This window comes from Cebus imitator, unplaced genomic scaffold (genome assembly GCF_001604975.1).
Source record: "Cebus imitator isolate Cc_AM_T3 unplaced genomic scaffold, Cebus_imitator-1.0 Scaffold462, whole genome shotgun sequence".
Lineage (NCBI taxonomy): Eukaryota > Metazoa > Chordata > Mammalia > Primates > Cebidae > Cebus > Cebus imitator.
In genome coordinates this window covers 791902-815539 of record NW_016107777.1, presented here as the reverse complement: position 1 = coordinate 815539, position 23638 = coordinate 791902, and the positions used below count along the sequence as shown (strand labels likewise).

The following is a 23638-nucleotide window of genomic DNA, read 5'->3' as shown; positions in this document are numbered from 1 at the left end:
TTTGTTTTTGTTTTTCCCTGATGATTTGTTTGAGTTATTGTAGATTCTGCATTATTGTTCTTTTTCTCCTATTTTTTGGGTTGTCTGTTTACTCGTGATTATTTGTTTTGCTGTGTAGAAGCTTTTTGGTTTAATTAGGTTCCATTTATTTATTTATTTTTTTGTCACATTTGCTTTTGGTGTTTTAGTAATGAATTCTTTGTCTAAGCCAATGTTCAGGAGAGTTTTTTCTAATGTTATCTTCTAGAACATTTATAGTTTCAAGTCTTAAATTTAAGTCTTTGATCCATCTTGAGTTCATTTTTGTATAGGATAAGAGATGGGGATCCACTTTCATTCTTCTACATGTGGCTTGCCAATTTTCCCAGCACTATTTATTGAATAGGGTGTCTATTCTCCAATGTATGTTTCTGTATGCTTTGTCAAAAATCATTTGGCTATAAGTATTTGGTTTTATTTCTGTGTTCTCTATTCTGGGAATTGCATTGAATCTATAAATTGTTTTGGAAATTATGGTCATTTTCATAATATTGATTCTGCCCATCCTTGAGTATGAGATATGTTTCTGTTTGTGACATCTACGATTTCTTTCAGCTGTGTTTTGTCATTTTTCTTTCAGAGATGTTTCATGTCCTTGGGTTACATATATCTGTAGGCATTTTACTTTTGCAGCCATTGTAAAATGGTTGGAGTTCTTAGATTGATTCTCAGAAATCAATGCATTGTTGATGCATAGCAGTGCTACTGATTTGTGTACATTGATTATATATCCTGAGACCTTACTAAATTGTTTATCAGATCTAGAAGCTTTTCAGGTAAGTCTTTAGAGTTTTCTGGGTATATAATTATATCATTGGTGAACAGTGAAAGTTTGACTTCCTGTTTTTCAATTTGGATATCCTTCATTTCTTTCTCTTATCTGATTCCTCTCTCTAGAACTTCCAGTACTATATTAAATAGAAGTGGCGAAAGGGGGTATCCTTGTCTTGTTCCAGTTCTCAGAGAGAATGCTTTCAACTTTTCCCCATTCAGTACAATATTGGCTATGTGCTTGTCACATAAAGCTTTTATTACTTTGAGGTAAGCCCCTTCTATGCCTGTTTTGTTGAGGGTTTTTGTTATAGAGAGATGCTGGAATTTATCAACTGCTTTTTCTGTGTCTATTGAGATTATCTTTTTTTGTGTTTTAATCTGTTTTTATGTGATGTATCAAATTTATTGACTTGCCTATGTTAACCCATCCCTGCATCCCTGGTATGAAACCCACTTGATTGTGATATACTATCTTCCTGGTGTGCAGTTTTATTTAGTTAGCTAATATTTTCTTGAGGACTTTTGCATCTATGTTCTTCAGGGATTGTGATCTGTAGTTTTCTTTTTTGTTATGTCCTTTCTTGGTATTGGTATTAGGCCAGGGAGAATTTCCTCAATTGTTTGTTCAAATAAGTTTTCCATACTTTTAGTCTTCTCTTCTCCTTCAGGAACACCAATCATTCTTAGGTTTGGCCATTTCACATAATCTCATAATTCTTAGATGCTTTGTTCAATTCTTTTGATTATTTTTTCTTTATCTTTGCCTAACTGGATTAATTTGAAAGCTTTGTCTTTGAGCTCTGAAATTCTTTCTTCTACTTGTTCTAGTCTATTATTTAAACTTTCCATTTCATTTTGTATTTTCCTATGTGTGTTTTTCATTTTATTTTCATATTTTGGTCTTTCTTTAGGGTATTCATCTCTCGACAAAATTTTTAATTAATATTCTGAATTGTTTCCTTAATTTCTTTATGCTGATTTTCATTTTTCTCTGGTATTTCCTTAAGGAGTTTAATAATCAACCTTCTGAATTTTTTATTGGATATTTCAAAGATTTCTTATTGGTTTGAAGTCGTTGCTTGGAAGCTACTATAATATTTTTGGGGTGTTATAGAATCCTGTTTTGTTATTATCAGAATTACTTTTGTGGCTCCTTCTCATTTGTATAGAAGTCATCAAATTGTCTTGAAATTTTTTACTGGACTGTGTTTTTTATTTTATTTTTTCCACTTACAGATGTGATTTTAATGTTTATAGTTATTGTAGGCTACTTTGGTTCTTGGTGCTTTTATGGGTAAAGACTCTGTAAAATTTCTTGGTTATATAAAATATTTCTGTGATGACTTTCTTAGATGTTGGTTGTAATAGTTATGTAGTTTGTGTGTGGGCATTTTCACTGTCTCCTGTGGAGTTGGAATGGAAGGATCTTTTAAAGTTCATCTTATTTCCCCATGGTGATCACTTTTTAATACCTTTTGCATAATGTATTAACTAGAAATAACTTTACTTGGTCAATCATAGCCAAGTCCCCTGAAACCAGCTGAGTTACCCAAGAACAGCTGAAAGAGCACACTCACCTATGTAGCAAAATAGTGGGAAGATTCATGAGTAGTGGTGACAAGTCTACCAAGCCTGGTGATAGCTTGTTCTCCAAGACAGAATCTTAGTTCAAGTTTAAACTTACCCACAGAATTACTTAATCTCTGTGTCAGTTCAACTGTTACTCCAAAGAGGGACAGCTCTTTAGATCCTAGGAAACAACCTTCCTACAGAGAGTAAAAAATATTACCTACAAGGAATAAAAAATTCAAGCTCAATATCTAACTATCTTAAATTCTAATCAATCCACTGAACTCCTAATATCACATTGGACTAAACTATTATTTAATAGAAGCAATAATGTTAATATAAATAACATAAAGATATTCTCCATTGCACAAGCTTACATCATACTGGAATAAATCCACTGACAGTTAACAGCCTAATAAGTGATATAATAAGCATCCTATTATTTATACTGTTAATCCAACGCAGGCAGGGTCTAAGGAAAGATTACAAAACGCAAAAGGAACTCAGCAAATCTTATCAAAAACATCACCTCTATCATTACCAGTATTAGAGACACTAGCTGCCCAGTGACATGTGCTCAACAGCTGCAGTATCCTGACCATGCAAAGGTAGCATCATCACTTGTTCCCTAAATAGGGACTTGTATGAATGGCCACATGAGGGTACAGCTGTCTCTTACTTTCAGTCAGTGAAATTGACCTATTTGTGAAGAGGCAGATATAAACAAATAAGATGAGAAGACCTTGTGGAGCTTTTATTCATTAATGCAAATAAACACTCTCAGAAAGCCTACAGGCCCTAGCCTGCTATCCCTGCATTAAAAATTTTGGTTGGGGTGACCTCGGAGCATAATTCAGCCTCCAAACAACCTAAACTAAGAACTGCATTAGTCTAAGTGACTTAATACTCATTGACCCAATAATTTGATCAATGGAATAAGTTACCCTATGGATAACAGCACAATCCTATTCTAGAGTTCACATCAACAATAGAGTTTACAATCTTGATGTTGGATCAGGACATCCTAATGGTGTAGCTGCTATTAAGAGTTTGTTTGTTCAATGATCAATGTCCTACATGATCTGAGTACAGACTGGAGTAATCCAGGTCAGTTTCTATCTATTTAACATTTCTCCCAGAACAAAAGAACAAGAGAAATAGGGCCCACTTCATAAAGCATTCTCTCCCCATAGATGATGCTATTCCCATCTAACAAACCATCACCCATCCTACCCCAAAACAGGGTTTGTTACGATGGCAGAGCCTAGCAATTGCATAAAACTTGAAACTTTATAATCAGAAGTTCAGCTCCTCTTCTTAATAATATGCCTATAATTAACCTTCTCCTATTTGTTAATCTCTCTCTAATCACTATAGCATTCCATACACTCATTGGATGAAAGATCTTAGGCTATATACAACTACGCAAAAGACCGAACATTTTAGGTCTCTATGGGTGGCTCCAACCATTCGCTGATCCAATAAAACTTTTCACCAAAAAGCCCTTGTGGCCCTCAACATCTATTACCCTATTATTGCTCCAACCCTGGCCCTTTCCATCACTCTTATGAACTCCCCTCCCCATACCAGACCCTCTAACTAATTTTAATATGGGCCTCCTATTTATATTAGCCACATCAAGCCTAGGCATCTACTCTATTTTATGATCAGGATGAGCATCTCATTGAAATTATGCACAAATCGGCTCATGATGAGGTGTGGCCCACACAATTTCACATGAGGTCACCCGAACCATCATCCTGCTATCAGTTCTACTGATAAGTGGGTCATTTAACTTATATGTACACAACGTAAGAATTCCTCTGACAGCTTCTACCATCTTGGCCCCTAGCTGCAATATGATTTATCTCCACACTAGTAGAAACTAGCCGAACCCCTTCTGATCTAGCAGAAGGAGAGTCAGAATTAGTCTCAGGCTTCAACATCGAATATGCCACAGGTTCATTTGCCCTCTTCTTTATAGCAGAATACATGAATATTATCATAATAAATGCCCTAACTACTGCTGTTTTCCTAGGAGCACTACACACTATGTATTCACCAGAACTCTGTACCATAAATTTTATTATCAAGACTCCTTTTCACCTCCCTGTTTTTACAAATTCGAACAGCATACCCTCAATTCTGCTACAACCAATTCATATATCGTCTATGAAAAAATTTCTTATCATTTACACTAGCATTCTGCATGTGATATATCTCAATGTCTGTTCTAATATCCAGCATTCCACCCCAAACATAGAAAACATGTCGGACAAAAGAATTACTTTGATGGAGTAAATAATAGAGGTTAACACCCTCCAGGCATCTGGTGATGTGACCTGTCTTCAAGCCTTCCAAGAGTGGGTACTACTGGTGTAGGTGGCAAGGGAATAACATAGACTCTGTGAGATTCCTTCATTGTAGGTAGGCTTAGTGTGCTGGTTTTCTCAAATGCTGGTTATGACTGTAATGAACTTGTCACATAGGCAGACTCAGGACCTCTGTTTAGTGAGGGTGTTTTATGCAGTGGTGATAGCTGAGGTCATGTATTTATTTTCTTCTCCCTGGATGCAGTGTTCTTCTACCTGGAGACATGATAATGGACTGTCAGTAGCCTCTAGCCAGGAGGTGGTGGTTGCAACAGGGCATCAGTAGCAGGGGATTTGAGCTTGCCCCAAATTACCCAGGGTAAGTAACCTGGTTTTTCAGGCAATGAGCAGGGCTACAAAAGCTCCCAAAAGTGTATGTCTTTTGGGTTAATCTCTCAGGGTAGGTGGAGGAGTACACCATGTTAGGGCAGGGTTAGCTATGGAAATCTGCTTTTAAGTCTGGAGATTTTTGGTATTAAATAGTGAGTGAGAAAATGCATATGGAGTTAATACCATCAACTCAGTTTATCAAAACAGAAATTTAGAAATTATTCTTCACTCTTCCTTCTTTCACTAGTCTTCAACTAGACAGTTGATTAAATAGAGACTCACTACTTAACTTCAAACCACTATTGACTTTTATTGGGGCTACTGAGATGACTCCCATGAAGTCTCCTGCTTTCAGTGTGGCTTTCCTCTAAATATCAATGTCCTACGTCAAAGCTTTCAGAGGTTTTTTGTTTTGTTTTGTTTTTGTTTATTTGTTTGTTTTGGCATATGGGTAAAATTCAAAGGCTTTGAAATGTCACAAAAAATTCATAATCTGTATCTTGTGAATCTCACTTGCTCCATTCTTCATATGCAAACATTTCTTTGCTCTGATATGCAAAATATTTATAATTCTTTTATTCATGTCTCCTCATCTTTGCACATATTATATTGTTCTCTCTTGATTGCTTGAAAATCTACCAATGTCCTTCAAGAGTTAACTCGTGTGAACTTTTCTAAGAGGACTTGTTTAGCATTAGAATAGTTTTCAGCAAGTACATTTTGAACACCCCCTTTCAAAAATATTGCACTAGGTTGCTGAGATAAAATATTGAATAATTTCCTTGCCTTTGAAAATGGCACAGATTATTATTTACCAACTATATTCCTTTCTCTGTAGTTCCATAGTATCTTATATGAACCACAAATATTACTAGTGTCATAATATACCACAGTGGTTAACTTATGTGTCAGCCTCTCCCTTTAAAATACAAATGTCATTGGTTTAATGATTATGTCTTACTCATTACTATGTCTACAAATTCTGTGGATGTCTTTACTAAATATTTATAAATGAATGCAAAATGATCCTGTTCTTAGGATAACTTATTTCTAGTACTTGAGAAATGGAGATTCACTGATTTTCATAAAGTAATGATTTACTTTATGAAAGTAAGTCAGCACCATGACTGCAAGCTGCTTAAGTTTGAGAGCCATAACTTCTCCTTCTTTTTAATCTCCTTAAATTGCCATTGAGCTTTCCATTTACTGAACTTAATATGTGTTCATAATGGATTAAACATAACCATGATTTGAAGACACTGGTGAAAAACAAAAGCCACATATATAAAACAATAGACAATTTTTCCAGGATGTAACCATTTTAACATTTTATTATTGCATGAGGACTAACATCGTCACTGTTAAGGACTTTTTATGTTCATTAAAAACAAATGCGTATTATTTGGAAGCTCTTTGATTTTATTTAAGTTAGAAATACAAAGAAAAATCTGATATAATAAAGATCCAAATTTCAATTATTAAACATTAAACCATTAAAGAAACAGAGGTAGTTGCTGTGGAGGTGCACTGGCCTGCAGAGCTCCTCGGTGCTGTTCTCCCTCAAGACCTTCTCTGGCGTCCCCACCCAGAAGGCAACTAACTGCCAGAGAAGAGGCTGCACCACCGTCCAGAGCTGAAGAAGCTGGTGCCAGTTTGCTGTTGGGATTGGGCATCTCTCAGAGCCATGAGCTATGGCCACCCCTTCCTGACCTGGAGGGTTTAACCTCCCTCAAGGTGGACAACCTGACCTACAGCACCTCTCTTGACAGGCTGAGGTATGTCTTGGAGAAGTACGGTCACAGGTGATGTGTGCATCCCATGGGATGCTACACCAAGGAGTCCCCCAGCTTTGCCTTGGTCTGCTCCCCTCCATGACAAGCTTGACACCAAGGATGCCACGGATGGCATGGACTGGGTATGCTGGATGAGCACGAGCTAGACTCACACCACAGCAGCCCCCCCCAACCACCACCTGGCAGATACAGAGGCTGTGGTTACCTTTGCAAGAACCACAGCCCTGGGCAGCATCTCAGCCCATCCTGGAGTTGGAGCCAGTCCAGGTCCCCCAGCTGATCTCACTATAGCCATACAAGTCTCGTCGACACTCATTCTGGATCTCTGTTGACCCCCAAGTCCAGATCCCCACGAAGGTCCAAGTCCAAATTTTCCTCCCACTACAGATCTCACTTGTGGTCCAGGTCCCTATCTCTGTCCAGGAGTCCTCCCCAAGGCCAAGAGGGAATCCAAATCCAGGTCACTGTTGAAGAGTCTCACCCAAGTCTCCTGAAGAGGAAGGAGTGGTATCCTCTTAAAAAAACGATGTATCAGCAAGGAGTATAAATGCTCCTGAAGGAAACAGTGAACATGGAAAGGAAGAACCACTACCAGCCACTGCAAAAACATGCCAAATGGGAAAGACCATCAACACAATGAAGAAACTGCATCAACTGAGGGGCAAAACAACTAGCCAGAAACAATATGGCAGGATCAAATTAACAGATAATAATATTAACATAACTGTAAACAGCCTAAATGCCCCAATCAAAAGACACAGACTGGCAAACTGAATAAAAAATCAAGAATCATAGGTGTACAGTATTCAGGAAACCCACCTTACATGAAAAGATACACACAGACTCAAAATAAAGAGATGGAAGAAGATTTACCAAGCAAATGGAGAGAAAAAAAAGAAGCAGGGGTTGCAATCCTAGTCTCTGATAAAACAGACTTTAAACCAACAAAGATCAAAAGAGACAAAGAAGGGCATTACATAATAGTAAAAGGATCAATGCAGGTTAGGATCCAAGATCCCTGATTAGGAGCAGCTCAGGAATGCAGTTCCCAGCAAAAGTGTAGAGGGTGAGTGGACGCTGCATTTCCAGATGGATTTTTATTGCCCACAGACCAGGAGATTCCCAGGTGCAGGAGCCCCATGGCAAGACAGCATGGCTGTTTTGGCCAGTGTGGTGGGTCTCTGCACAAAATACAAGGATCCAGGTGCCGTTTTAGCTGGCAATTGGAGCTCCTGGGAGACAGAGTCACCCATTCAACTGATAAAAAGGGCAAAAAAATGCCACGAATCTCTGTGTGGCTGTTTCAGCCAGTGCAGTGGATTGCCGCACATGAAATCACACAGATCATGGTGCCTTTTCAACAGGTGACTGGAATGCATGGGAGACAGAGTCACCCATTCACCTGATAAAAAGGGGACTGAAACAGGGAGCCAGGCCAGGAGATTCCTGGGTGAAAATGTGCCACAAATCTCCAGTGGCCATTTCAGGTGGTGCAGTGGGTCTACACACAAGAAACCACACAAATCCAGGCACCATTTCAACTGGTGACTGGGATGCCTGGGAGACAGAGTCACCCATTCAACTGAAAAAAAAAAGGGGGGGGCATCTGAGAAAGGGAGCCAGGTGATCAGGCTCAGCCGATCCCATCCCCACAAAAAACAGCAACCTGAAAAGCTCTGGACTGAGAGTATCACAGCAAGCACAGAGGTACCCAGGATGGTCCAGCTCTGTGGCGGATGGGGGTACAGCATTACCAAGGCAGTCCACCACTACTGACGTAGTCTGCCATTGCTCAGGCAGCCCGCCATTGCCAAGGCAATCCACCATTACAGAGAAAGTCTGCCATTACAGAGGCAGGCCACCATTGCCAGGGCAGTTCTAACTATATCCCCATAAACAGGACTGCAGGGAAGTTCACATGGCAGCTGAGTGGAGCCCAGAGCAGCGCAGAAAAGCCTCTGCAGGCAGACTGTGACTAGGCTGCCTCCTCACTGGGCAGGGCAGCCCTGAAAAAAGGCAGCAACATAAATAAAGCCCTAACTCTCTGAGACAGAGCACCTGGGGGGGGGGGGCAGGAGTTTATGAGTTCTGCTGCAGCAGACTTAAATATACCTGCCCATCAGCTCTAAATGGAAAAACGGAGCTCACAGCTCAGCACTTGAGCTACTATAAAGGACAGACTGTCTTCTCAAGCAGCTCCCTGATGCCGTATATCCAAAGAGTCACCTCATAAAGGAGAGATCAGACTGACATCTGGCGGGTATCCTTCTGGGTCAAAGATAAAAGAAGAAGAAACTGGTAGCCACCCTAACTGTTCTGCATCCACTGCAGGTGATCCCCAGGCAAGCAGGGCCTGGAGTGGACCTCAGCAGTCCAACAGCAGAGGGGCCTGACCATTAGAAGGAAAAGTAAGAAACAGAAAGAAATAACTTCATCATCAACGAAAAGAACACCCATTCAGAGACCCCATCAGAAAGTCAACAACTACAAAGCCCACAGGTAAATAAACCCACAAAAATGGGAAGAAACCAGCGCAAAAAGGATGAAAACATGCAAAACCAGAGTGCTTCTCCTCCTACAAGGTATCACAACTCCTCACCAGTAAGGGAACAAGGCTGGATGGAGAATGAATCTGATGAATTCACAGAAAGAGGCACCAGATGGTGGGTAATGAGAAACTTTCCTGAGCTAAAAGAACATGTTCTAACCCAATGCAAAGAAACTAAGAACCTTGAAAAAAGGTTTGAAGAAATGCTAAAGAGAACAAACAGCTTAGAGAGGAATACAAGTGAATTGACGGAGGTAAAAACACAACAGGAGAACTTCAGGAAGCATACACAAGTTTCAACAGCTGAATTGACAAAGCAGAAGAAAGTATATCAGAGGTCAAAGATCAACTCAATGAAATAAAATGAGAAGGCAAGATTAGAGAAAAAAGGGTAAAAAGAAACGAACAAAGTCTCCAAGAAATATTGGACTATGTGAAAAGGCCTAATCTACGTTTGATAAATGTACCTGAAAGAGATGGAGAGAATGAATCCAAGCTTGAAAAAAACACTTTAGGATATTATCAAGGAAAATTTCCCCAACATAGTAAGACAGGCCAATATTCAAGTCCAGGAAATACAGAGAACACCACAAAGATATTTCTAAAGAACAGCAACCACAAGGCACATAACTGTCAGATTCACAAGGGTAGAAATAAAGGAGAAAATGCTAAGTGCAGCCAGAGGGAAAGGTCAGGTTACCTGCAAAGGGAAGCCCATGACACTCACAGCAAATCTCTCAGCAGAAACCCTACAAGCCAGAAGAGAGTGGGGGCCAATACTCAACATCTTTAAAGAAAAGAACTTTCAACCTAGAATTTCATATCCAGCCAAACTAAACTTCATAAGCGAAGGAGAAATAAAATCCTTTATGAACAGGCAATTACTAAGAGATTTCATCACCACCAGGCCTGCTTTACAAGAGCTCCTGAAAGAAGCACTAAACATAAAAAGGAACAACCAGTACCTGCCATTGCAAAAACATACCAAATGGTAAAGAGCATCAACACAATGAAGAAACTGCATCAACTAACAGGCAAAACAGCCAGCTAGAATCAAAATGGCAGGTTCAAATTCACACATAACAATATTAACCCTAAATGTAAATGGACTAAATACCCCAATCAAAAGACACAGACTGGCAAATTGGATAAAAAGCCAAAACCCATCAGTGTGCTGTATCCAGGAAACCCATCTCACATGCAAGGATATACAAAGGCTCAAAATAAAGGGATGGAGCAAGATTTACCAAGAGCAAGAAAAAGCAGGAGTTGCAATTCTAGTCTCCGATAAAATAGACTTTAAACCAACAAAGATCAAAAGAGACAAAGAAGAACATTACGTAATGCTAAAATGATCAATGCAACATGAGGAGCTAAAGGTCCTAAATATATACGCACCCAATATGGGAGCACCCAGGTATATAAAGCAAGTTCTTAATGGCTTACAAAGAGACTTAGACTCCCACACAATAATAGTGCAAGACTTTAACACCCCACTGTCAATATTAGACAGATCAGTGAGACAGAAAATTAACAAGGATATCCAGAAATTGAACTCAGACCTAGACCAAGCAAACCTAATAGACATTACAGAACTCTCCATCCCAAATACACAGAATATACTTTCTTCTCAGCACCACATCAAACCTACTCTAAAACTGACCACATAATTGGAAGTAAATCACTCCTCAGCAAATGCAAAAGAATGGAAATCATAACAGTCTCTGACCACATTGCAATCAAGTTAGAATTTAGAATTCAGAAACTAACTCAGAACCGCACAGCTTCATGGAAAATGAACAACTGGCTCTTGAATGTTGACTGGATGAACAATGAAATGAATGCAGAAATAAAGACGTTCTTCAAAACCAACGAGTACGAAGAAACAATGTACCAGAATCTCTGAGACACATTTAAAGCAGTGTCTAGAGGAAAATACATAGCAATAAATGCCCACGTGAGAAGCAAGGAAAGATCAAAATCAACACCATATTACCAAAATTGAAAGAACTAGAGGGAAAAGATTTAAAAAAAAATTCAAAAGCTAGCAGAAGACAAGGAATAACTAAGATAAGAGCACAACTGAAGGAGATAGAGACACAAAAACTCCTTCAAAAAATCAATAAATCCAGGAGCTGCTTTTTCAAAAAGATCAAGAAAATAGACAGACCACTAGCCAGATTAATAAAAAAGAAACCAGAGAATGATAAAATAGATGCAATAAAAAACAATAAAGCAGATATCACCACAGTTTCCACAGAAATACAAACAATCATCAGAGATTATTACAACCAACTCTATGCACATAAGCTAGTAAACCTGGAAGAAATGGATAAATTCCTAGACACTTGCACCCTCCCAAGCCTAAACCAGGAAGAAGTCAAAACCCTGAATAAACCAATAAGAAGGGCTGAAGCTGAGGCATCAATTAATAGCCTACCACCCCAAAAAAACTAGAGGTCCAGATAGGTTCACAGCCGAATTCTACCAAACATACAAAGAAGACCTGATACCATTCCTTCTGAAACTGTTCCAAACAATCCAAAGAGAGGGAATCCTTCCCAAATCATTTTATGACACCAATATCATCCTGATACAAAAATCCAGCAGAAACTCAACAAGAAAAGAAACCTTCAGACCAATATCCATGATGAAATAGATGCAAAAATCTTCAACAAAGTACTGGCAAACCAATTGCTGCAGCATATCAAAAAGCTTATCCATCATGATCAAGTAGGCTTCATTCTGGGGATGCAAGGCTGGTTCAACATATGCAAGTCTATAAACATAATCCACCACATAAACAGAACTGAAGACAAAAACCCCATAATTATCTCAATACATGCAGAGAAGACATTTGACAAATTTCAACAGCACTTTATGCTAAAAACCCTCAATAAACTTGATGTTGATGAAACATATCTCAAAATAATAAAAGCTATTTATGACAAACCGACAGCCAATATCATACTGAATGGGCAAAAACTGGAAGCATTCCCTTTGAAATCTGGCACTATATAAGAATATCCTATCTCACCACTCCATTCAGTACAGTATTGGAAGTTCTAGCCAAAGCAATGAGGCAAATAAAAGAAATAAAGGGTATTCAAATAGGAAAAGAGGAAGTCAAATTGTCTCTATTTGTAGACGACATGATTGCATATTTAGAAGACCCCGTTGTCTCAACCCAAAATCATCTGAACCTGATAAGCAAACTCAGCAAAGTCTCAGGATACAAAATCAATGTGCAAAATTCACAAGCATTCCTATACAGCAATAACAGACTTAAAGAGAGCCAAATCAAGAACGAACTGCCATTCACAATTACTACAAGGAGAATAAAATACATAGGAATATAATTAACAAATAACTTAAAGGACCTCTTCAAGGAGAACAACAAACCACTGCTCAACGAAATCAGAGAGGACAGAAACAGATGGAGAAACATTCCATGCTCATGGATGGGAAGAATCAATATTGTGAAAATGGCCATACTGCCGAAGGTAATTTACAGATTCAATGCTATCCCCATCAAGCTACCAATGACCTTCTTTACAGAACTAGAAAAAAAACACCTTAAACTTCATAAGGAACCAAAATAGAGCCCACATAGCCAAGTCAATTCTAAGCAAAAAGAACAAAGTGAGAGGCATCACACTACCAGATTTTGAACTATACTACAAGGCAACTATAATCAAAACAGCATGATACTGGTACCAAAACAGTGATATAGGCCAATGGAACAGAACAGAGGCCTCAGAGGCAACACTGCACATCTACAACCATCTAATCTTTGCCAAACCTGACAAAAAAAAAAAATGGGGAAAGGATTCCCTGTTTAAAAAGTGGTGTTGGGAAAATTGGCTAGCCATGTGCAGAAAGCAGAAACTGGACCCTTCCTGACTCCTTACACTAAAATTAACTCCAGATACATTAAAGGCTTAAACATAAGTCCTAACACCATAAAAACCCTAGAAGAAAATCTAGGCAAAATCATTCAGGACATATGCATAGGCAAGGACTTCATGACCAAAACACGAAAAGCATTGGCAACAAAAGCCAAAATAGAGAAAGGAGCCCTAATCAAACTCCAGAGCTTCTGCACAGCAAAAGAAACAGTCATTAGAGTTCATTGGCAACCAACAGAATGGGAAAAAAAATTTGTAGTCTACCCATCTGACAAAGGGCTGATATCCAGAACCTACAAAGAACGAAAACAGATTTACAAGAAAAAAACAAACAAGCCCATTCAAAAGTGGGCAACAAATATGAAGAGACACTTTACAAAAGAAGACATATATATAAGGCCAACAAACTTATGAAAAAATGCTCATCATCAGTGGTCATTAGAGAAATGCAAATCAAGGCTACATTGAGATACCATCTCAATTAGAATGGTGATCATTCAAAAATGTGGAGACAACAGACACTGGAGAGAATGCGGAGAAATAGGAACACTTTTACACTGTTGGTGGGAGTGTAAATTAGTTCAACCATTGTGGAAGACAGTGTGGCAACTCCTCAAGGACCTAGAAATAGAAATTCCATTTGACGCAGCAATCCCATTACTGGTTATATATCCAAAGGATTATAAATCGTTCTACTATAAGGACACATGCCTATGAATGTTCATTGCAGCACTGTTTACAATAGCAAAGACTTGCCTCCAACCCAAATGCCCATCGATGATAGACTGGAGAGGGAAAATGTGTCACATATACACCATGGAATACTATGCAGCCATCAAAAACGAAAAGTTCTAGTCCTTTGTGGGGACATGCATGAGCCCGGAAACCATCATTCTCATCAAAGTGAAACAAGAACACAAAATCAAACACCGTGTGTTCTCACTCATAGGCAAGTGGTGAACAATGAGAACACAGGGACACAGAGTGGGGAGCATCACTGATGTGGTCTATCAGGGGGAAATAAGGGAGGGACAGCAAGGGGCGAGGAGTTGGGGAGAGATAGCATGGGGATTAATGCCAGATATAGGTGATGGGGAGGATGCCAGCAAATCACACTGCCATGTGTGTACCTATGCAACAATCTTGCATGTTCTTCACATGTACCCCAAAACCTAAAATGCAATAAAAAAAGAAAAAAAAAGGATCAATGCAACAAGAAGAGCTAAAAATCCTAAATATATATGCCCCCAATATAGGAACATCCAGATACNAAATGCAATAAAAAAAGAAAAAAAAAGGATCAATGCAACAAGAAGAGCTAAAAATCCTAAATATATATGCCCCCAATATAGGAACATCCAGATACATAAAGCAAGTTCTTAACAACCCACAAAGAGACTTAGACTCCCACACAATAATAGTGAGAGACTTTAACACTCCCCTGTCAGTATTAGACAGATCAACGAGACAGAAAATCAACAAGGATGTCCAGGACTTTAACTCAGATCTGGACCAAGCAGACGTCATAGACATCTACAGAGTTCTCCACCCAAATCCACAGAATATATATTCTTCTCAGCACCACATTGCACTTACTCTAAAACTGACCACATAATGGGAAGTAAATCACTCCTCAGCAAATGCAAAAGAACAGAAATCATAACAGTCTCTCAGACCATAGCACAATCAAATTAGAACTCAGGATTAAGAAAGTGACTCAAAACTACAAAACTACATGGAAACTGAACAACCTGCTCCTGAATGAATACTGGATAAACACTGAGATGAAATCAGAAATAAAGATGTTCTTCAAAACCAATGAGAATGAAGACACAATGTACTAGAATCTCTGGTAAAATTGATACCCTATTGTCAAAATAAAGGAGCTAGAGGAGCAAGATCAAAAAAACTCAAAACCTAGCAGAAGACAAGAAATAACTAAGATCAGAGCAGAATTGAAGGAGATAGGGAAACAAAAAATGCTACGCAAAAAAATGCCACAAAAAATAATAAATAAATTCTGGAGAAGGTTTTTTTGAGACTATCAAAAAAATAGACCACGAGCCAGATTAACAAAAAAGAAAAGAGAGAAAAATCAAGTAAATGCAATAAAAAAACGATAAAGGGGATATTATCACTGATTCCACAGAAATACAAACTACCATCAGAGATTACTACAAACTCTGTGCACATAAACCAGTAAATCTGGAAGAAATGGATAAATTCCTGGACACTGGCACCCTCCCAAGCCTAACCCAGGAAAAAGATTAAACCCTGAATAGACCAATAACAAAGTCTGAAGTTCAGGCAGCCATTCATAGCCTACCAACCAAAAAAAAGTGCAGTTCCAAATGGGTTCACAGCTAAATTCTACCCAACATACACAGAGGAGCTGGTACCATTCCTTCTGAAACTATTCCAAACAATACAAAAAGAGGAAGTCCTCCCTAACTCATTTTATGAGACCAAAATCATCCTAATACCAAAACTTGGCAGAGACAAAACAATAAAAGAAAACTTCAGGCCAATATCCATGACGACCATCAATGCAAAAATCTTCAACAAAATACCAGCAAACTGATTGCAACAGCACATCAAAAGCTTATCCATCATGATCAAGTAGGCTTCATCCCAGTGATGCAAGGTTGGATCAATATATGCACCACATAAACAGAACCAAAGACAAAAACCACATGATTATCTCAGTATATGCAGAGAAGGCCTTCCACAAAATTCAACAGCCCTTTATGCTAAAAACTCTCAATAAGCTAGGTATTGACGGAATGTATCTCAAAATAATAAAAGCTATTTATGACAAACCCAAGCCAATATCATACTGAATAGGCAAAAACTGGAAGCATTCCCTGTGAAATCTGGCACTAGACAAGGATGTCCTCTCTCACCACTCCTATTCAATATAGTATTGGAAGTTCTGGCCAGAGCAATCAGGCAAGAAAAAGAAATAAAGGGAATTCAATTGGGAAAAGAATAAGTTAAATTGTCTCTATTTGCAGACACTACAAAAAGAATAAAATATCTAAGAATACACTAACAAAGGCAGTGAAGGACCTCTTTAAGAAGAACTACAAACCACTGCTCAAGGAAATAACAGAGGATGCTAACAGATGGAAAAACATGCTCATGGTTAGGAAGAATCAATATCATGAAAATAGCCATAGTGCCCACAGTAATTTATAGATTCAATACTATTCCCCATGAAGCTACCATCAACCTTCTTCACAGAACTGGAAAAAAATCACTTTAAGCTTCATATGGAACCAAAAGAGTGCCTGCATAGCCAAGACAGTCCTAACCAAAAAGAACAAAGTTGGAAGCATCACGTTACCTGACTTCAAATTTTAGTACAATGCTACAGTAATCAAAACAGGATGGTGCTGGTACCAAAACAGAGATATAGACCAATGGAACAGAACAGAGGCCTCAGAAGTAATGCCACAAGTCTACAACCATCTGATCTTCGACAAACATGACAAAAACAAGCAATGGGAAAGGATTCCCTGTTTAATAAATGGTGTTGGGAAAACTGGCTAGCCATGTGCAGAAAGCTGTAACTCAACCCCTTCCTGACACCTTACACAAAAATTAACTCCAGATGGATTAAAGATTTAAACATTAGACCTAACACCATAAAAACCCTAGAAGAAAACCTAGGCAAAACCATTCAGGACATAGGCATAGGCAAGGACTTCCTGACTAAAACATCAAAAACAATGACAACAAAAGCCAAAATAGACAAATGGGATCTAATTAAACTCCAGAGCTTCTGCACAGCAAAAGAAACAATCATTAGAGTGAACCAGCAACCAACAGAATGGGGGAAAATCTTTGCAGTTTACCCATCTAACAAAGGCCTAATACGCAGAACCTACAAAGAACTAAAGAAGATTTACAAGAAAAAAACAAACCCATTCAAAAGTCAAATAAAGATATGAACAGATGCTTTTCAAGAGAAGACATTTATGAGGTCAACAAACATATGAAAAAATGTTCATCACTGGTCATTAGAGAAATGTAAATCAAAACCACATTGGGATACCATCTCATGCCAGTTAGAATGGTGATCATTAAAAAATCTGCCAGAGGGGATGTGGAGAAATAGGAACACTTTTACACTGTTGCTCAGAGTGTAAGTTAGATCAATCATTGTGGAAGACAATGTGGCAATTTCTCAATGATCTAAAAATAGAAATTCCATTTGACCCAGCAATCTCATTACTGGTTATATATCCAAAGGATTATAAATCATTCTATTATAAAGGCACATGCACAGGTATGTTCATAGAGGTCCTGTTTACAATAGCAAAGACCTGGAACCAACCCAAATGTCCATCAATGATAGACTGGATAAAGAAAATGTGTCACATATACACCATGGAATACTATGCAGCCATGAAAAAGGACGAGTTTATATCCTTTGCAAGGACATGGTTGAATCTGGAAACCATCATTCTCAGCAACCTGACACAAGAACAGAAAACCAAACACCACATATACTCACTCAAAGGCAGGTGTTAAGCAATGAAAACACATGGGAACAGGGAGGGGAACATCACACACTTGGGTCTGCTTGGGGGTGGGCAGCTACGGAAGGGACAGCAGAGGGTGGGGAGGTTGAGGAGGGATAACATTTGGAGAAATGCCTGATGTAGGTGACAGGGGGATGGAGGCAGCAAACCACTATGGCACGTGTGTACCTATGCAATAATCCTGCAACATCTGCGCAGGGACCCCAGAACTTAAAGTACAATTAAAAAAATAATAAACAGAGGAAGAAAATTATTCTATTTTATTATTGAAGACTTAAACATTAAAATTAATTTTTCTTAATATTATGCAGAAAACAGACTTGAGTGTCATTTGTTTTAGATAATTACACAACATTTGATGCATTTTGCTTAAGCATTCATGCCACTGATTATCAAATTTTTTAAGCGATGGAAATATGTGTTTACTTACTCTGTATATAAGCTTACATTTTTTTCACTAACTACTTTTAAAATTTTCTTCTTCATTTTGTTTTTAGTAGTATGATTATGCTATGCACACTTGAGGTTTTCTATGTATTTATTCTGCTTGGATTTCACCATAACTTTGGTTAATTTTTAAAACCAAATCTGGAAAATTTTCATTTATTAGTTCTTATGATATGATTTCTCCATCATTCTCTCTATCCTCTCCATCTGAGACTCCAATCACACACTGTTAGAACATTGTGTGTTATTCCATAGGTAATTCATGATCAATTCATTCAATTATTTTCCTTCTCTGTCTCAGTTTGTGTAGATTTTTTCCATGATTTCAAGGTCATAATATTTCTTCTGCACTCTGTAATTTGAGCTAAGTCCAGGCCCAGGTGTATCAAAAATAATGAGCTCAGGTACTGCAAAATGCATTGCACAAAATATCAATAGATAATGTAAAGCAGAGTTGCTTTTACAATTATGGCCTAATGGAAGCTTATTTATGCTAAAAACTAAAGATGAAAGTCTCCAAATTCCTTCTGTTATCTGTTAATGAAGTAATAGCATAATTAAAGAGAGGAAGATAATCTGTAAATTATTAAATAAATGCACAGTTGCTGCTCTGAAATGAGCATTTACTTTACTAATTGTCTCTTGGCTGACCTCTTCATGTTCAACATGCAAAAATCATGTTGAACAAACACTTACCATTATGATGAACAAAGAACAATTGTTTCCTCACAGCTCTCATAAGATGATGTTGGTGACTAGTGTCTAGTAGAATATTTAGGGTCAAGGGCTTATTAAATTATATATATATATATTTATATGTATATACTGCAGAAAATAGTTGATTTGTTTAACATTTGAAGTAATTATATTTTCCAACAAAAATATTTTTAATGCTGAGATTTTACAATATAGATTTCTTTATTCATAAGACTACTAATAGTTTTAAAATGCTAATAGCTAAGATTTAATGAGCACTTTTGTTGTGATAGATACTGCTTCAGTCTAAGGAGGTGTTCCTAAAAATAGCTCACTTAGCATGGTGCTTGTGGTCGAACATGGGGCAAAAACAGTAGCCAACAACTTTAAGATATACTCTGATGAAGGTGTTCAGAACTATATTAGCTGGCCAATTATAAGATGATTGGACAAAAACATGTCTTTGCCTGCATGCCACTGTTTAAGATTTGGTGCCCAGAGTACCCTAGGAAAATTAACTTTCTCAGGATTTCCTTTTATGTCTTGGATTTTTTTAGGCTAGTGATGATGATGGTGGCAACTCTATGCAGAGCATCCATTCCCAAAACCATGGTCACTGTCAAGAGCTTATTAAGCAAGCACAGGTTGGTGTATTAGTATGTTTTCATGCTGCTGATAAAGACATCCTCAAGACTGGGTAATGTGTAAACAAAGAGAGGTTTAATGGACTCACAGTTCTGTATAGCTTGGGAAGCCTCACAATCATGGAGGAAGGTGAAAGACGAGAGAGAGAACTTGTGCAGGGAAACTCCCACATGCAAAACCATCAGATCACATGAGGTTTATTCAGTATCATGAGAACAGGACGGGAAAGACCAGCTCCCATGATTCAATTACCTCTCACCAGGTCCCTCCCACATTTGTGGGAGCTACAATTTAAGAAGAGATTTGGGGTGGGGATACACCCAAACCATACAGGCAGTTAAGAGTAGAAGTTAACTAATATGCATTAGGCTTACCTAGGTGACTGATAATGACGTTCTACTTTCTGGATGCCATTTGGTGATCATTTGCTTAAAATATTTATGCGACTATAGTCTCATCCTATTTGAGTGTTCCATAAATATAATTCTTTTCAATATCTCCTAGTTATGATTTCCCAGTCTTTATCTTGATAAGAGTCACTGCCCATGGAGCAGAACAGTGAGACACAATTTAAAATTCCAGAAATGGTACCAGTTTTGGGGAAAACACTGGTATTGAATCATGTTGACATTTTAAGTCAATAAGAAAATAAATACATAAACATATTATGTGATATCTATCTTAAATTTTGACCGCAAAAGTCATATTCCTACTTACTACTTTAGCAAAATAAAAGTAGCTTAATGAATTAAATGTAAAAATAAAACTATAATATAACTAGATTTTAATGTAATGGGATATATAAGTAGCTTTTTAGTTAGGAACATTTTCATACATTTAATAAATTGGTTAAACATATATGATATAGCTAAACTGTAAAACTCTTGGCATCTGACAATGAATGACACAGATATAATCTCGCCTTTACAGAGTTAATATTCAACATATATGGCTAATTTTTTCTTAAAAATGAAATTATTATGAATTAAAATGAACTCTATAAAGAAAAAAAAAAGGAAGAGTCAAAGACAGATCATTATGTTGCTGCAGAATTCTCCACTTTAGAAATAATAGTGTGATGATTTCTAAGTTGAGGTGTAAATGATGAGGTTTGACCACACAAGTTAACAAGAAAGCACAATCTATGATTGGGAGTAGAATGCACAAATCTTGCAAAGTGTACTGAAAGGAGATAGGATGATGAGTACCTAGATGAGTTCAGGAGATGACACAGAAGATGGAAAATAATAGGATTGTTAACAGCTTTCACTTAGAAAAATGTCACCAAACTAAAAACCAGAGAGGAGTCTAGAATAAATTATTTACAAACAACCAGGTCAGAATAATGTCCTTCATCTATGTTTTTAAAATGAGTCAAAAGGGAAACTTAATACTATGAGACAGGAATGGGCTAGGAACATGATTTGCCATATCATGATTTAGAAATCCATATATCCAACAAGATAAAACAATAAATGTGTTTAAACTCACAAAGGACTTAAATGAACTTAGCATAGATTAAATTTTTATTAATTATAAAATCAAATGTTCTCTTGCATTTAGTGAAAAAAAAATTATATTGTTTTGGAGGTAAACATAATAGCAAGTTGGCAGTACATATGAAAACTTGAACATTATCATATCACAGATATAGAAGTTTATTCTTGTAAGATACTTTAATAGCACATAAAGGCATGTATATGTGAGATGCATATTTTTCTATTGTTTACAACAATAAAACAAAAAATTCAAAAATCATCAAAAACAGATTTTTAAATAATTTATAAGTACCAATGAAGTTAAAAGTTAATTCCAATAATATAATGATTGAATAATCGAGGACATATATGTTTGGATGAAAAATCCAAGTTGTTACAGCCAGAACATATTAAATTTCTTAACTTTATATACATATTATATATACTTTATATTAGAATGGAAATATGTTTCAAATAGTTTGCTTAAAATGCTATCACTGGTTATCTGACACTAGGGGAATTTTTTTTTTTTAATTTTGTTTATCTGCATTGTTTAATTTAGACTTTTGGCCTCAATAAGTATTGGTTATATAATGAAACATTAAGTATGTAATTTTAAAAATCTAGTGCTAAATTTGTGATTATTTTTTCATACCTTAAACACAATAGTCTTCCTTTGGTACTTAATCATATGACAAGAGATTATTTGCCTCTAGTTATTCCAAATGTAAGAACAAAGATATTTTTCCAGAAGTAATTTTTGTTCTTCTTTATTGTAGCAATAGCCATCTAAGAGTCTCTCATTGTTATATACTAAATTTCACTCGACTGAAAAAAAAGTGTTAGTTAAAAATAATTTATCTTTTACCTTAATGGAGAAAATAATCACTTAGCATTCTTTTAAGTGAACTTGCTACTCTTCAGGTCATATGTAAGTATATTTTTAAATAGAAAAATCGAATGCAATTTTATATATTCAGATCTTTAATATTTTTCTCAACTTTAAAATTATAAGCCTTTTAAAAATACATTTATATTGGATCAAACACTTATTTTTTTAAATTGCCAGTAAGCTTTACATTTTGGAGAATAAAACATTAGTTGTCATGGTGTTACCCTTGACTTATTTAAAAATATAGTTCTCAATAACATTCTTCCACTTAAAAACTATAGCAAATTGCTACCTGGTTGAATTAACAAAGGAAGCTGTCAGGGCTGAAAACTAAAATCCTATAAAAATGTGAATAAGGTCACTGTTTTTTCTTAAATATATCATTAAAAGCCCATGGCCATGCATCAAATTTTTTCAAACTGTGAAAGTTCTCATGTGATATTCATAACTCCCACACAAAAAACAATTAAACATGATCCCTTTATATTCCTCATGATCTCATTCTCTTTATAAACAATTTGGTTGAGCTTTTATTGTATTAATGAAAAGTGCACTTTTGACCTTCATTTTACCTGATATAACGGTAGACAGTTTCCCATTTCCTTTTGCTGAAATACTCTCTTCACTAAATAGGGCAGATTGCTAAGAATTGTCAGACATTTTTTATAGCTTTTTGCAAAACAGTTTTAATTCCCAGGGTCCTTTTTCTGAACTGTACTTGTTGCCAACTTTGACCAAGAGCATATGATAGAAATGACTTGTGTAGCTCTAGCCTGAACCTCAAGGAATATTGCAGAGTTTGGGCTCTCTGTACTGGAAACCTTCCTCCGTGGAAACAATCCAAAGTTGACCTCCAGACGGTCAGGAGACCTTGTGAGCAGAGGCCTCAGCCATGCCACTGTTACCAGATGAGGTCTAGAGGTATAGAGGAGCCCAGGTGATTTTACGTGCAGTAGAAACAAGCCACAATTGCAGAGCCCAACCTAACACGTCAACCCACAGAACCATGAACAATAAGCAAACAATGGTTTGCTTTTAAGCCAACACGCTTTACAACAGTTTGTTATATGCCTGTAGATATCTAATACACTTGTCTTCCAAGACACCAAATCTTGGTTTTCCTCATACCTCTGTAGCCATGGCTTCTGAGTTTGTTTTGTTGATCATTCCTTATCTGTTTCTCTGGTTAGGATGAGATAGAGTTCTATCTTTTAATGTTGTCTTTATAATCAGATTTATAAAGACAAATGGCTGGCTTAAAGTCAAATGGCTTCAAATATCATCATCATGCTGACAACTACTAAATTTATATATTTAGAACTCTCTCCTATAGATTTGTATGCCCAAATATCTGCTTATTTCCATTTATATGTCGACTAGAGATCCAAACATCATATTTCCAAAACCATATTCCTGCTTTTCCACTCCAAGTTTGGTCTTCTAAGAATCTTGCTTATCATGCCTGTAATCCTAGCACTTTGGGAGGCCAAGGCGGGTGGACCACGAAGTCAGGAGTTTGAGACCAGCCTGACCAACATGGTGAAACTTCGACTCTACTAAAAAGAAAAAACAGCTGGGCGTGGTGGCGGGCACCTGTAAT

General features: G+C 37.1%; 1 long non-coding RNA gene across 1 annotated transcript; it reads right to left on the bottom strand.

Annotated features, from left to right (window-relative positions):
• Window positions 1–1450: 1450 nt before the first annotated feature.
• On the bottom strand, window positions 1451–19216 carry LOC119468635. The gene is made up of 3 exons (XR_005197368.1): window positions 19205–19216; window positions 18955–18958; window positions 1451–1549 (listed from the first exon to the last, which is right to left on the bottom strand). It is a non-coding gene; the product is annotated as an uncharacterized LOC119468635 (long non-coding RNA).
• Window positions 19217–23638: the final 4422 nt, after the last annotated feature.